The following is a 17,455-nucleotide window of genomic DNA, read 5'->3' as shown; positions in this document are numbered from 1 at the left end:
AGGGTAGAGGAGGCATGTGGGAGAATCAGGGGTAGGCCCGCTTGGCTCAGATGCCTACATTATGAATGGTCATTGGTCATCCTGGTCCCCTCCATGACTGCCCCTATACGTTGAACGAGTAATTAAAAAGGAGAAGAAGATTAAGATCCTGTTTCACAACAGTTTTTTGAAAATATTTTTTAATTTTCTAAAAAAATTAAAAATATGAGAGCTATTTTCTGAAAGCGGAAATACCAAAAATAAAAAATACGGTATCTTCTAAAAATACCTTTCATTTGAATTCATTATTAACAGCGATAATAAATATTTTAGAACCCATTTAAGAGTGATTTTAATAAGTACTTTTAACTTTTTTAATATTTGGACTAATTTTTCTTTTTGAAAGCTCTTCCTTAATAAGTAATAAGCCTAAAAGATACAAATTTTTTATTTTATTTTATTATTATTTGAAATGTCCTCATGTGATAGAGTTTACTTTTACCGTGTGTAAAACTTATCCATGTAGCGAAAAGGACAAAAAATATATAGTTTTAAAAACTTCTTCCTCTATCCCATATATTATAAACTTAGATTTTATATAGTTTTAAAAACTTATTCCTCTATCCAATATACTATAAACTTAGATTTTATTTAGTGATTTGGGAATGATCAATTTTGGAATTCATTTGAAAATTATTTTTAAAAATAGTTTTACATTGTTAAAAATAAAAAACTATTTTGTATATTCAAAAATACATTTAATAATTTTTTTTTACAGAAAATGAAAACTTTTTTGAAAATTTGTTATCAAAAATAGGATATTCTTTTTAAAACATATATTAATTGTTTTTCATTTTTTTAAAGACTTAAAAAATAATTTTATAAACACAAAGAATAATAAAAAAATAAAATATTATATATAAAAGTTATTTCTAAGAAATATTTGAAAATATAAAAATATATAGAGAACATTTCAAGTTTTTAAACAAATTTTTATTTCAAAAATATAGAAAAAAATTGCTATAAAAAAATATTTGATTAAAAATGATTAATTAATCCCTAAATTATAATCTAACTCCTCTTATATTTTTTTTTTAAGTAACTCATTGTTTACATAAATATCCTTTATCGTTTTAAGTATTTAACTAAAATTTTTAAATAAATAATTATTTTTATAATAAAATAAACCAAAGACTTTTTGCCTGGTTGGTAGAACAGTACCGTGAGCTAAGGCCCTATCCTTGGCCTTCATCATCTTTATTTGGCTGAGATGCTGTCATTAACAACAACTTCTCCAGACAGATTCAGTGACAAATGCTACTGAGGGTGTTAGACAGCAGATTTGAGAAGCTGCTGTTTGAAAAATCAGATGAATCAATTGGCAAGCTTGGGGGGGTGGGAGGGGGCGGGGTGTTGTTTACAGGAGTGTGGTTCATGCACTGCCATACTCGACGTGCACACAACATGGGGGGCTTTCTATGGCTTTTCTTGTGAAGAAGGGCAAGGACAGGATGCAGATTTTGCCTCACCCACCTCCTGATCTTCCCCCTCTGTCAGAAAGATTCTTTAGAATATATTGTCTATGTCTTCCCACGCCTATACACTTTGTTGATTGGTGTTGGTTGAGAATTTGATCCTTCATTAATCATGATGGTGAGTCTTGGTCATTTCTCAAAATCAAACATCCAATTGAAATGATACACCTGTATGAACCTCCTCATATCATCCCATTAATACAAGCTTAAAACAATATTTAGCTCTTGATAAGTAGATTTTTAAGAAGTTAAAAGCTCTTTTTCCGTATTTTTATACTTGTTTGATTAATTTTGTTCAAAGAACTTATGAAATAAAAAAAAAAATTAATATGAATTCGTTTATGCCAAAAAAAAAAATTTGATGTTTAGTAAAAAAATTATAATGCCAATATTACCCTTCAAAAATTGTGAATGTGGTTTCAACTTCAAATTCCATCTGTGGTAAAAAGCAATATATTATCCCAAACAGGACGTTAATCCAAATGCCCATCTAAGAAACATCCTTTAATTTACATGAAGCAGAAATTGTTCCACTGGACTCAAAACTTAAACAAAAAATGAACTGATTGCAGAGACAACGATCAAATAGAATGTTCCATTTTCCATTGGACATGGGCCGAGCAATCGTTCTGTTATCAACCTCAAGCCCGGCCCAATCTTTCTTTGTGATTTGGACCTTGGATCTCACTTTTCCTTTTGGAAAAGACACCAATGTAGTTTTAAGTGGAAACAGAGTGATGAATGATTACTAAAATTTATTAAATTATTGGGCAATTTTAATAATACCAAATGAAATTTTGGGTAAAATTTTTATTACTTTGCCCCCTTGATTAAACTCTAATCCAATATTATCATCTTGCCATTGGCATGAAGGATATAGAAGAAGAAAGCCATTGGATGACATGCAAGAATGATCGATTAATTTCACTAACACACGCCCTAAGATTTGGTGTAAATATAACAAGCTACCATTATTTTCAAGTTTTATAGTTTGTACTATGTGGATATGCATTTTTCAGGTGTATTCTCACTCGATGAGAAAGATTCGTTTTTATTTATGAAATTTTGATTTTTAAAAATTGGAGTTTCCACTTATTTTGATTTGTTTTTAAAGGAAAAATAATAATAAATAAAATTAAATGTGACTAAATTATCGATTGAGAAGGTACGATGATAAGGTACAACACCCTTCTAAGTCTCGGTAAAAATATTTGACTTATGATAATTAATTAATCATAAATATTAAAAAAATATTAATATTTATATAACGAGTCATGCAAATAAATATAAATTGATTTATTAAAATGATTTAAAAATTTTGATCATTACAAATTTACAACACAATTCTAAAAGGTTTTAGAGAATAATATTTGCATCAAAAATAATTTCAAACTAATGATTTCAATTTCCTTTTTTTTTTTTTTTTTTGAAGTCTGGACTTATTTACAACAACTGATTTTATTAATACTTAATCGCATTCAATTTCATTTTCTCCAAAGTTATTTTGATTTATTGCTATTAAAAGAATTGATTGAATGTCATTTCATTAAAAATGTTTCAATATAATTTTATTTACAAGAAATGACTTTTATTAAGAAAAGAGTAATTGTTACAATTTTATTTACTTTAATTTTTGTTAGCCTAAGGGTTCTCCTAATCAGGTTTTGATGATAACAAACCATGGTTAAGTAACTAATTGGTTTAATGTTTAAGAATCTCAGGTATAAACTCGAAAATTCATCAAATGATCAAATGTATACAAGATCGAGACCCTTGGAAGACTTGAGATCATAGGAAATGAATGTAAGATGATAGCATGAGTGCACTTAGGATGTTCATACCTTTTCATGCATCTTAGAAAACTCGGTTTATTCTTTAAAACTTGATTTTCTTTAAAACCCGAGTTTTATCAAATATACCTTAGGCAATTTGATTCAAAATTGACATATTAACTCACCTAAAGACCTTGCCTAAGTATTGGAAAAGAAAGAAATAAAAAATGATAGGTTTTCGAGGTCAAAAGGCTCAACCGGTCGAGGCTATGGCCAACCGGCTCAACCGGTTTGGGAACTGGTCGACCGGTTTCCCTTGTCCGGTCGAGGTCAGGTCGAGGGAGGCACAAAAACCTTCTCTCTCTCCCAATAGCTTTCTCTTCCCGGTCGAGCCTCACCTTTGTCCGGTCGAGGTCCGGTCAAGGCAACTGTAACCTGTCATGCATTAAATGCTCCAACGGCTAGTGATCCGGTCGACCCTTTGCTCGTCCGGTCGAGGCTACTTTCTGCTGTTTTTGTCTCCCGAGCTTAGAAACCTATAAATTGAGAGCTCCACTTCATTTATGACTAAGAGAACCTTTACAATCAATTGTCTACCTACCAGTTCTTGATCAAAAAGCTCTCATTTCTTTCTTAGTGCATTAAACCATTACTTGCATATTCTTAGTGCACTCTTGTAAATCATCCTAGCTTTCTCTTGTACTTGAGCCATCCTTAAGCTAGGTTGAGAGTTTCATCTTTGTGTAAACTGAGTGTGAAAGCCTTCAAGTAGTTCAAATCTTGAAGAGATTGTGTAAGAGCCCATTGGAGCCGGAATCCAAGTGTAAGAAGATTGAAAGTTTGATTGAAGCTTCAAGTTAGTGGAACCCTCACTCGGTTAGGAGATTGAGGAGAGTGGACGTAGGCAAAAGAGTGCCGAACCACTATAAACCCGAGTTTGAATTCTCTAACTTTATCTCTTTCCTTTATTTATTTTGTGCATATATTATTGTGTGGAAAAAGATTTTGAAAAACCCAATTCACCCCCACCCCTTTTTGGGTATTTTCCTTAATTATTCATAGCCTTTGTTTTATCAATTTTATTATAAAAATTTATTGAAAATATGATTTGATGTTTTGTTTAAGAAAAAAGCTTTTCAATTTTATTAAAAAAAATTTGCAATTTATTTTTTTAAAATTATTTCAATCTTATAAAAATGATTTTAAATTTATTACTTAAAAAAAAGTTTCAAATTTATTAAAAATGCATAATTCTAAGAAAATGGTTAGATTTATTATATTAAAAAATTTCAATTTATTTAAAAAAAATCTCAATTTGTTATTATAAAAACAAGATTTCAGTTTTATTTATTTATTTATTTTGTTAAAAAGATAGTTTCACCAATTTTATTTTATTTTTTAAATAAATAAATAAATTACACATAAACAACAAACTCTCACTATGATGACAACTACAAACCCTCAATCAATGCATCGATACAATAATATGGAACCAAACCTCAAATCCAATTAAGCTCTCTACCCTTGTTATGCTACCTAGAAAATGATGGTTTTTTTTTTTTTCCTGATATATATTTTTAAAATTTTAAAATTATGTAAATCATTTTAAGAATGGATCAATTTTTTTAATTTTAATAAAATATAAATCTAAAAATTATTTATATTTATAAAATCAAGTAACTAAAGAAGACATTGTATTTAAAAAAAACTTCCAAGAGTTTTTTTTGTTTCACTTATTTTATAAATTTGTAAATTTAAAAAAATATTTCAAACAAATTTTTTGTTTTACTTATTTTAAACTGTAATTAACTTTTTTATTAACTCAATCAAACATAAAATAGAAAACTAATTTTCACCATTCAATTCCTAAAAGCAATTTTGTTTCTTAAAATAGCAAATAATTACTCTAAAATTGTTTTGAAAAACACTTCCTAGCTATAGCATTAATTTTGAAAGTAAATGTTTAAAAAAATAAAATAAAAGAAGAGGGAACAAAAATTCAAAATATTTTCTTTTATGTGATTTGATAGTTTAAGATAAAATTAAAGAAATAAATCAAATAATTTATGCCATGTTTGGGTGTATTTCACATTTTTGTACTTTCTATAAAATGAAAAGTAGGTAAATATAAAAGAGAAAGAATATCAAAGGTCACCCAAAAATGTACTTTTTTTTTTCAAAATTTTCTCAAATTGTTTAAGAAAACGGACAAAAAATATTTTAAAAATTAAATATAAATAAAAGGAGCTTTGACCCAAAAGACTACCTTTAAAAAAAAAAATCCATAAAGTACCCCCATTTCTAAAATAATGTCCAATCTAATGTGTTTGCGCCACGTAGATTGCCACGTCATAAAACCGTAGTTGGTAACTACGGTTTTATTTTTTAAAAATAGTCAAAACCGTAGTCACCAACCACGGTTTTAACTTTAAGTTTAAAACCGTAGTTGGTGACTACGACTTTGACTATTTTTAAAAACAGTCAAAGCCGTAGTCACCAACTACGGTTTTAACTTTAATTTTATATATAAATATATATATATATATATATATATTTAACTTTAATTTTTTTAAATAAAATATTATATTATATTGATTTTATATTGATTAAAAATATGTAAGTGGTGTAATAAAAATATTTAACTTTAATTGATCTCATTATTTAAAGAATAGTAATATATGAAATTAAATAATTGATGTCTTTAATTTGATATAAAAATATATTTTGATAATTTTATTAAAATATTTGGCACTACACTCAATATAAATATAATTAGTTATAAATATACTATTTTATACCCTCATAATGAAGAATATTATATTATTTTGTAACTTTGTGCAAAAATTAAAGGCAATTATGCACTTATACAAAATATAATATGACTTCAAGTGGGTAAATAATCGGAAAATTACTTAAATATAACAAAAATAATTTTTTTTTTCCATTTTTCTCCTTTCAAAATGGGATCAAAATGGAATGGAAAGACTTAAAATGTTAAACTTAAAATGCCAACCTAAAAGAATTTGTTTTTCCACTTCTTAAAATAAGAATTGTAGAAAGAAAATACCTTTATTTTTCCAATCAATTCACTATTTAGTTTAATTGTTTTGGTAAATAGATGAAAATGCTTTTGGAATATTTTTGTAAATTCATTGATAATAAGAAAAATGTTTCTTATTGGGTACTAATGGGAGTTTTGGGCAAAAATGATTTCTTTAAAACAGAAAATTCATAAAATAATTTTATTCTCAAAATAATTTTCAATGTGATGTGTGTCTTATTCATGTGGGTATTCACATCACAAAACTGTAATTGGTAATCATGATTTTTGATTTTTTTTTTTAAAATAGTCAAAATAGTAGTTGGTGATCATAACTTTAAATTTAAACCTAAAACTAATTTTTTAAGTTCAAATTTTAAATCATGTGAATGTTCAATTTTTTTAAAATTATTTTGATTGGAGGTTTAGATTGTAAATTTTTTTTAATACATTATTTTTTCTATATCAATATAGTGTTGCTGTAACTAATTAGTTATAAATATAATTAGTTTAAATTTAAACCTAAAACCAATTTTTTAGATTGTCAGGTTGCTATATGTAAGTGGTATATATATAAGTTCAATTTAAGTTTAAAATTTATCATATTTTCATTTAAATATATAATAATTTGTTCATAATAAAAAAAAGTTAACAATATAATGCAAATGAAAATAAACACAAAAACTAAAAAACAGTCCTCAATGAGTGCCACATGATGGGGTCTTCCTCTTTCTCTGCGGACGCCTATGATAAAGAGACATCTCTGTGGGATGCATGGTAGATGGTGGGGTATGATGCATGGTAGTCTCTATGGGAAGACGTGTAGGTGATGGTAAAGTGGTAGATGGTGGGGTGATCTCAGGTACAGTGATATCTGATATGGTAGCATCTAGAAGAGGTGATATAAGAGATGGAAGAATGACATCTACTGTAATGGTAGCTGGTGCAATAACATCTGGTATAGTGGGCTCGAGCAGAGGAGATATAAGTGATGATGGTGAGGTGACATGTGGTGTAGTGGTTTCCTCGAGAGAAGGTAGAGGTGATGGTAGACTAGTAAATAGTGGGGTAGTCTCTGGTATAGTGACATCAGGTATAGTGGCCTCTGTGGTAGGAAATTCAAGTGATGGTAGAGTGGTATCTGATACGACATGCCCTAAGAGAGAAGGTCTAGGTGAAGGTGATGATAGGGGTGAAGGGGGAAGTGTGGAAGCCTTAGGTGCAAATGGGGTAGATGATGTGGATGGTGCTAACATGGTCTCAGGTGGATGCATATATCGTCGAGGCTGTCGACCAGCTCGCTCATCATCTCGTCTACTACCTCTCCCTCGGCCTCGAATAGGCTGCATCCTAACTATAGTGGCTGACACAGGTGGGCTCATGGATGGGTATGATGATGTAGGCGACTGACGGAGTGAATGTATGTGATGTTCCTCTCCAATAACATGCAAAATATCAATAACAATCCGATGAATGTCGCCTAATGCACCTGAAGTAGGCCCAACAGATCGACTAGCAATCTCAACCATACTAGTGATCTAAAATAAATAAATAAAAAAAAAGTTAAACAAACAAAAATGATTTTTAATTAATTATAATTTAATAAACCATTTATAAATTAAAAAATCTTACCAATAACTGATTAGCTGCTGCTGTACTATGATACCTCATCTGATCTCTATGGAGAGGGGGTGTGATCAAACGTCGTGTAATACGTCGGTACCACTCCATATATGGATCATGAAACTGCATAACACCCACCATAGGTGGTGCCGTCGCAATACGGTCCTCACGACTACCCCATAAGGTAAATATACTGTGCATGGAATGCTCCCCAATCATACTTATGTCGTCCTCGCCTATCCACGGAATGGAAGTCTAGCTCTATGGAACAAGATGGAGGTATCCCTTGCTGAAGGCCAAACTGTCGCAACACTCGCTCCGGTCGATGCCACTCGATAATGTCAAAGCAAATAAGAGGTGACATCGTCCGCCAAATCTCCTGGTCTGCTAGAGATATCGCCGGAAGATGGGCAACTAAGTCTCCTATGTAAGGCTCCCATAAAACCTGTTAAAATCAACATTTGACATTAATACTGAGTACAGGTTTATATGGTTAACAATAGCACATTACATCTTATATGTACCTGGTCATGGGTCTGTGCATATAACTGGTCTCGATAAAATGTCAACACACGTGATGGGTTTTGAGCCCATGATAAAGGTACTCTCCACCTACATCCTAACTGATCAGTTGGTAAACCCTCATGTAACAATGCCTCATCCTGTAATCCGTGGTCTAACTGCTCAGCTGGTAAATCATCGGCTACATCATGCTCTAAATGCTGGGCTGTTGGAGGGGTTGGTGGTCGACCAAAATTAGGGCGACCCACGTGGAGTCTCTCCCAAGACCACAAGTGGAAAAAAAATGTAACATTAAAATTTTACTTAAATTATAAACTTGAAGCAACTAGAAATTTTAATCAATGTGAATAATTAATTATACTTATAATAGTGTGACACATCCAGCAATATCGGTGGCACCATCCAAACTCGCCCGACACAACTCTCTATATAGGTGTGCTAATACTGCACTGCCCCAACTATACATAGATGTCTGAGTCAAGTCTCTAAGTAGTGGGAGATAACACATATGGATGTGGGTACCCTTCTTGTCTGTAAATAGCGTTGAACCTATGAGTCCTAATATGAAAGCTTGTGCATACCGCTCTAATGTGGCATCATCTAAATCAACTGGTGGATGAGAGAATTGGTGACATAGCCATCGTGTCAATATCGCTGATCCTCTAATCTCAGATGTAGGGAGAGTCACTCCTAAAAGTTCATAACATAGTAGTGACTAATCTATGTCACATGTGCCAGTGATGGGAAGCCCATGAATACGAAGTCCTAATATGACAGCAACATCCTGTAAAGTAATGGTCATCTCCCCAACAGGTAAGTGAAATGTGTGTGTCTCAGGACACCATCTCTCAACTAGACTAGCGATCAATCCCTAATCTAGTGTAATGTGTCCAATACAGTATACATAATAAAATCCAGATCAAATAATATAAGGTCGAAGACAAGAATCCATCTCCCACTCCCGCATAAACCTAGATATATGCTGTCGACAAGTCAAGACTAAAGCAAGCTGTAAAAATACAAATATATCAGTTAGATAATAAACTGCAAATTTTTCCATTATTTAATGAGATATTATGTGTTTCATATACATACCTGGCCAGCGTCAACTAAATGAGACCTGTGTCTATCCTATAGAACCAAAACAGAAGTATCTAATGGATCTGGATCAGAACTATGTCCTCTATACTCCATATCTGTAACAAAATTGTGAAGATAAATAAACAATACTTATTGTTTTAAAAAAAAAAAATTATTTCTGATGGAAATTTTTTTAAAATTTATGGAGTTTTCCCTATATTAAGTATATATCAATTTTATAAATTTAAGTACATTAATTTATTTATGACCAATAAACAAGTCATACTAGTCTAAATTAAAAATAGAGATACAAATACGATTGAGCATTTTGTTAACATTTTTAATAGAAAATTTCAAAATTTTGACAAAGTATCCCCTATAATATGGACATTATTCCAAATACAAATAACCTGATTATGCAAATAACATCAATATTTATAATCAAACCAAAGCCAATAATTGCATAAAGGTAGTATCAAAGTAGCTTACATCACAATATCCAAGAAAATTACATGCATAAATCACATAGTCTAATAAATTCTATTACTGTTTTGACAAGAACGACGATTGTGGCCACTTTGTTTGCATAACCCACATATAATAGAAGTCTTGCCCTCTCTAACATCCATTTCATTATGCAAACGACTCGATTTAGGTCGTCCACTTGATGCACGTTTCATTGACTCAGAAGGCACGATAATTGGACCATCATAAGGAGGCCACTCATATACATTGAAAATAGGATGGAACAAGGGTGCCCAAGAATTATAGTACAATTGTGTACTGTAGTAGTGTTGAACAAGTGATCTAAAATCAACTGAACGAAAATGACATGCTGCTAGAATATGGCTACATGGGAATCCATATATGAGTGTTTTACCACATGTGCATGTATACTCCTGTAAGTTGATGCGATATGTTCGACCACGAGTTGAGCTACTCTTAGTACCCTTATTAGTCTTCACATGGAATTGTCCTCGGATGTGATCATATAAAACAATCTCATGAGATCCCGCCTTAACCACATTTGCCTTAATCTTAGCATCGACATACGAAGTGTATTCCTCATTTGAAGCAAGTCGATTAGCACCTTGTTCCCTTCTCACAACAAAGTAACTATTTAGCCGAAAAAATGTCAATTGAACCAAAGCAGTTATGGGTAAGCTACGAGCCCCTTTAAGCACACTATAGAACACCTCCGACATGTTTGTAGTCATGATGCCATACTTTCGACATCCGTCATGAGAGAGCGCTCATTTCTCAAAAGGGATTGCTTCCAACCATTGTTGTGCGGCTGCATTAATCCTCCCAATTGTGTTCATATGTTTATTGAATTTTTCAATCTTGGTTGCTAAGGCTACTTTGCACATCATATTTTTCAATATTTTATCCTTGAATCGAGTCATAAAATTACTGGCAAGATGACGCATACAAACCCTATGATATGCGTATGGCTCAGACCAACCAAGATGAACATCGCTCATTGCAGCCATAATGCCTAGATGTCGATTTGATATAACACAAAGTCCCCTCCTATGAGTTACTCTGGTTCTAATACATGTCAAAAACCAGCCCCAACTATCAATATTCTTACCCTCTGTTAGGGCAAAAGCCAATGGGAATAACTGATTATTTCCATCACAGCCTATAACAATCATTAAAGTGCATTTATACTTGCCATACAAATGTGTACCATCAATACTGAGTACAGGTCGACAATGCTTGAATCCTTCAATAGATGGATGAAATGTCCAAAAAACTCGTTGAAATATCTCTGTATTCTCCATAATACCAGGAAATGTTTTTGAAATAACAACACATTCTGGATTTGCCTGCTCTAAGGCAATGAAAAAATATGGCAGCTCTGCATATGACTTATAAAAATCACCAAATAAGTTTGTAAGAGCTTTAAGCTTCGCTTTAGATGTCTTTTTGTATGATATTTGGTATCCAATTTCTCCACAATACTTGCTTGAATAACAGCCACTGACAATGTGAATTGTGCCTTAATCATTCCTTGGATATGAGCAGCAATCAAGTTGGAATCTAATTGTTGATGGTCCTGATTCAAGCAAGGATTTACACATTTGTGCGGACCATTGTATTTATTGATTGCAAATGAAGTTGTACCTTTTACAACCAGAGCACGGAGTTTCCATGGACATTGAGATTGCTTAGCCTTCTTGCATCTTAAGACTAACAACTTTGTAGTTGACTCAACATCAACGTACTCTTAATGTGCACTAATAGAGTACAACTTCGCAGCATGTTGTAAATCTGCTTTTGAATTAAAAACTTGGCCAACAATGAACTCTCCACCCGAGTTTCCAATATTAGTGTTCCCCCATGGCGTCCAGTCACTTGAAACGACATTACCAATGTTTTCTACATTTTCAAACTGCAATGATGGTGCCGAGTTATACTGAACAAGAGAAAACTTTATTGGGTCCTCAGGATCTGGGTTATTTGACATATCACAATGTGGACCCGCATTTTTCACGTGCGCCCCCACTCGATCGGCAAGACTCACTTTTTATTTGTGAAAAATTAATTTTTGGAAAAAAAGTTGGAGCCGCCACTTATTTTATTTTTATTTTAAAGGGAAAATAAAACAAGAAAGAAAAACCCTAAAATGTGACTCCATAATTTTTGGAAAAAGTATGTCTTTGAAAAACCCAAGTCTAAGTTCGGGGATCAGGTTATCTATTGGGAAGGTACCTTTAAAAGGTAACACCCCTCTAAGCCCTCTAAAGGTCTCTACTGACAAAGTTAAGGGAAGTGTGACAATTAATTAGTTAATTATAGATACCTAAATAGGCTAGGTGATTTTAAAGAGTGGCATGCCAAACACAATCAAATTGCAATAAAGGAGAGTTAGGGTGCGTACCTGAACCGCTCTTCAAGCGCTATCATAGAACATAAAAGTTGGTGTAGAAATGTAGCACACAACATTTGTTTCATTCAAGCAAGTCAGACATATATCAAGTCATCCAAGAATCACGTCAAATATGGATATGGTCATTAATGGCATACAAGTCCATAGAGTTCTAAAAAATAGATGAGAAGAGAGCGTACCTGGATAGCAAGCTAGTACTCCTCTATGGGAATCAAGAGCATCTCAACAATAAATACGAAACAAATTCATGTATATCATCAAGAAGAATAAAAAATCAATTAAATACCAAACAATCATCTTTAAAATCAATATTAGTGAAGATATCAAGAATGTAGGACCACCCACCAAAGTCCATATTACTTTTGCACGAATTGATTCAATGAATTCCATTGTTTGGAATCATGAAGTTTGTTCATGCTTGGGAAAATCAAGAAAATCAGTTGAAAATCAAATAAAATAGTGAAAACGCATGCCGAAAGGAAAATGGCAGCAAAAGGGTGTTGAAGTCAGGATTTTATTGCCTAGAGAAGGTCTAAAGATGAATTTTTCAAAGTTGAGAATGTTTAGTTGAACAATGGTTCAAAAATTCAATTTAAAACAATAAGTTCCCAATCAAAGAAGCGAATAGAGGAGAAGGTGTGTATAGCAAGGTTGCCATGAAGTGAAGCCGGGAAATTCTGGATAGAAGGGACCAATTCACTGCAAGAGTGTTCAACTGTCAAATGCTTCAACTTAAAAGACATCTTGATTCATAAGCTCAATTGGATTCTCCTCAACAAAAGCCAAATACTGAATTGAAGGTTCAGAATTTCCAATTTTCTACATTGTTGTATTTCTTGCATTTTGTGTTATTTCCCACCACCGAGACTTGGTTTAGCAGTATTGTCGGAGTTTGCTTTTTGATTGCAGGCGGAAATGGATTCGGCGAATCGCGAGTATCTGACGAGCCAAGCTATCCGGGCGGAGTGTGAATCATTGGCCACAGATGCTATCCGGATAAGCGTTATCGAAGGATCCGGACATGTCTGCCCGGGGAAGTTGAATCGTCCTCCTCTCCCATCCGGCGGTGGGCGCCGGACGTGAAATATCCGGAGAAAGTGGAATGTCGGCCGGATAGAATTGCGGCTGTGAGATATCCGGAGAGAGTGGGATGTCGGCCGGATAGAATTGCGGCTGTGAGACATCCGGAGAAAATGAGATCTCGGCTTGATAGAATTGTGGCTGTGAGACATCTGGAGAAAGTGAGATATCGGCCGGATAGAATTGCGGCTGTGAGACATCCGGAGAAAGTGGGATGTCGGTCGGATAGAATTGCGGCTGTGAGACATCCGAAGAGAGTGGGATGTCGGCCGGATAGAATTGCGACTGTGAGACATCCGGGTGGAATTGGTGAGAATTTCCGTCCGGGTGGAATGAGCGATGCCATAAACTAAGAACCCTCAAGAACTATGGTAACCTCTGCATCTGTTTAACTCACAGAAAACCCGTTTTACACAGTCTTTATCAAGTTCCCAACTTTCTCGGAATGCTCATGGTCTCCATATCCGAGAATACCAAGGTAAAGAAAGGGAAGAAACGTAGATACAGAAGCACGCAAAAAGACCAAGAAAGAAAAGAAAAGAAAACAGGGGAAAAGAAGACAGTCGGTGAGTATTTTAAAGCCAGATTGGGACATAAATGGGGGCAAGACCCATAGCATCAAATTCAAAGGTAAACTTATATTCAGATTGCTTTCGGATGGAACCAAAGACATTAAAAGGAATATTAAAATAGCATAAACATGCAAGCAAACTAGTCTCAACTAATCAAATTGTGGCCCTTGCGTCCACACCACACGACAAGAATGAATCTTCATAAAACTAAGAAATCAGGAAAGATTGAAACTAAATGGTGATATAGCAAAAATCTAGAAACATACCTGTACGTTCTCCTCTCCAATTGCTTGGTTCCAGGCTGCTGCACCTTTTCCCGACTGAGAAATCTGCTCCAAACCTTTTTCCGTCCACCAATCTTCTCTCTCTCTATACGTATTCCAAGTCCCTCTCTTATATGCCTCATTTCAGATGATCCTCTCATGCCCCCTTCTTCTTTTCCCTTTTCCTTATATTTGTATCAGCCTCTCAAACCAAATATGCTAAAGAAAATCCACTTTCCTTTCTTCTATTTCCTTTCCTTTTTCGAAAATCAGAATGCTCATTTAGGATCTCTTATTTCCATATGTATGCAGCCACATTAATTCCTTTTTCCCTCACAAAATATTTTTCTTACGTTTTTTAGTGCACATACCTTAGTCAGATTTGAATAGTAGCCCCCATTCTCTTGCCAAACAAAAAAAACGAAAATAGAGAGAATAAAAAAAATAAAAAAAATAAAAAAAAAAGTTAGCAATCTTACAACTTATCAAGGATTAAAATAAGATAAAAATAAATAAAGTAAAACATAATAAAATGAAATGAAATAAAACAGTCCATCCCATGCGGGCTATGCAAGTCATACAAGTCACGTTAAAAAAAAGTCTTAATGGGCCAAGTGCGTCTAAAAGGGCTTAGGTGAACCTAAATGAGCCTAAGGTTGGGACAAGGGTGCCTAAATGGACCTAGGGTGTCTAAATGGGCCAAGTAGACTACCCTAAAAGCTATCTTAAAAATGAATGAAAAACCTAAGTCTAGAATAGGGCTGCCAAGGGTCACAATAAGAGGTCAGATAATCCCTCAACCAAAGTTTTCGAGGTGACTCAGAAAAGGGTAAGTTATACGAGTAATAATGGGCCACTAAGGAGTTACTGTGGAGCACTGAAAACAAATTTAAAGACATGTGCTAAAGGGACAAAATTGAGGGTCTACACACAACCTTCCCCATCCACAGAGACATATCTCCCTTGACTAAATACACTTTATCCCCATTGATTTGAAATTTCATTAAATAGGAGGAAAGGTGACTGAAAATAATACTTATTTTTTAATAAGAGACAAGGTGACTGAAAATAACAAATGAGAAAAATAAGGGAGATATTTGATCAAATTTTAAACCAATAAGGATTAAGTGCATTTAACCAAAACTTCTAAGAAAACGAATGAAATTAACCCTTATCTTTTAAGAAAGTTGAAAATATAAATAAATTAATTAAAATCAAATGACTTGCTTTAAAGCAAAATAAAAGTATCATATAAGGATCTCATACCAACACTCATATCATGTCATGTCCATACAAAAATCCTTTTCATCACTAGGTTCACCAAGATGCCCAATTGTGAGGAATAAGAAACAATGGGAACCTAACATCCATACTATACCCCTAAAGTCATGGAAGCCTCAAGTCTGATGAATTCATTGATTAATTAAATACTATTAATAAGCATACACAAATTTTTGTTTGATCTTTTATATCGACAAATTTTAAGATATGGGGCTTTGACTAAAAAATCTCAACAATGGGTATGAACATTTGGATACAACAAAATAGAAGGAAAAACTATAGAATATTTAATTAAACATCATTAAAAAAAAACAAAAATATTTTTAATGAGAACTCTGTTTTTATTTTTATTTTTTTGTTGTTATCTTTATCATTTGTTTCTTATTCCCAAATAATTTTATAAAAATACACTACCATCAAAATCAAAATTTTAATATAATTATCTTTTAAGGTTAATTTCTCTCACATCCCCCCAGGATTTGGCTAAATACACTTTATCCTTATTGATTTGAAATTTCATTAAATAGGAGGAGAGGTGACTGAAAATAATACTTATTTTTTAATAAGAGATGAGGTGACTGAAAATAACAAATGAGAAAAATAAAGGAGATAATTGATCAAATTTTAAACCAATAAGGATTAAGTGCACTTAACCAAAACTTCTAAGAAAACGAATGAAATTAACCCTTATTTTTTAAGAAAGTTGAAAATATAAATAAATTAATTAAAATCAAATGACTTGCTTTAAAGCAAAATAGGAGTATCATATAAGGATCTCATACCAACACTCATATCATGTCATGTCCATACAAATACAATGGATGAAACTAGAAGATGCAGGTACCAAAGGAACACAATATGCAACTTGCTTAGCTTGATTAAGACATCTGAACTTTGCATGTCCTTTACTTGGGCTGGGTGTTTTGGCCACATAAGACTAAGAGAGGGCAAAATTAACAGGGCCATGGAGTTCCAAACAAGAACACATCCAAAGGGGTATTTGAAGTTTGAATATATATATATATATATATATATATATATATATATATAATTTGAGTATTTAATGCAGCCATGGCACACGAAAGTGAATTTTTTAGGGTGTTGAACCACCTGGAAAGGTCTAGCTCTCTATTAAGGAAGGTTGAATTCAACCCAAATATTCATCAATAGATCCCAACTTAGAGAAAATACAGATCCATTCTTAATTTTATTTTTGGTTATTTAGGATAAATATTCTCCTGTTTTATTTTCAAGTGGTCCGAAATTTACAGTAAGATTAAATATCTTTTATAGGAAGCCTTGCAATACGATTAACTCATCTGTGGGAAGTCCTATAACTACTTAATTTCTGTTCGATTCTTTACGTGGTTACTTTACTTTGAAGCTCATGTTGTTGGAGTGGGGTGTCAGGTTCTGAGGACCCGATGCAAGAAGAAGAGTCTTCCAAAATTCAAGCCTTCACAGAAATCCTTTTCATCACTAGGTTCAAGAAAATACCCAATTGTGAGGAATAAGAAATCTCTTAGCTTAAGATAAATCTAACCCTTGAAAAGTGGAATACTCCTATTTTTTCTATTCCTATAACAAAAATCACCGCTCCTCTCGTTCATTTTTGGAGTTTTTTTTACAGTGGTTCCCTCCATTTTTGGTATCTTTAACAAAAAAAAATCCATGTTGGCCCCCATTCCATATCCGTTTTCTTACCAAAAAACCCTTTTTTCTTTCTGATAAGCTCACAATCAAAATAAAAATAAAAATATCAAACACATCTTTACCAAATAGAACCCAAACACATCTATAACAACAACAACA

Source organism: Vitis vinifera, chromosome 4 (genome assembly GCF_030704535.1).
Source record: "Vitis vinifera cultivar Pinot Noir 40024 chromosome 4, ASM3070453v1".
Lineage (NCBI taxonomy): Eukaryota > Viridiplantae > Streptophyta > Magnoliopsida > Vitales > Vitaceae > Vitis > Vitis vinifera.
The sequence above is the reverse complement of the archived record's forward strand: the minus strand, read 5'-3'. Positions refer to the sequence as shown.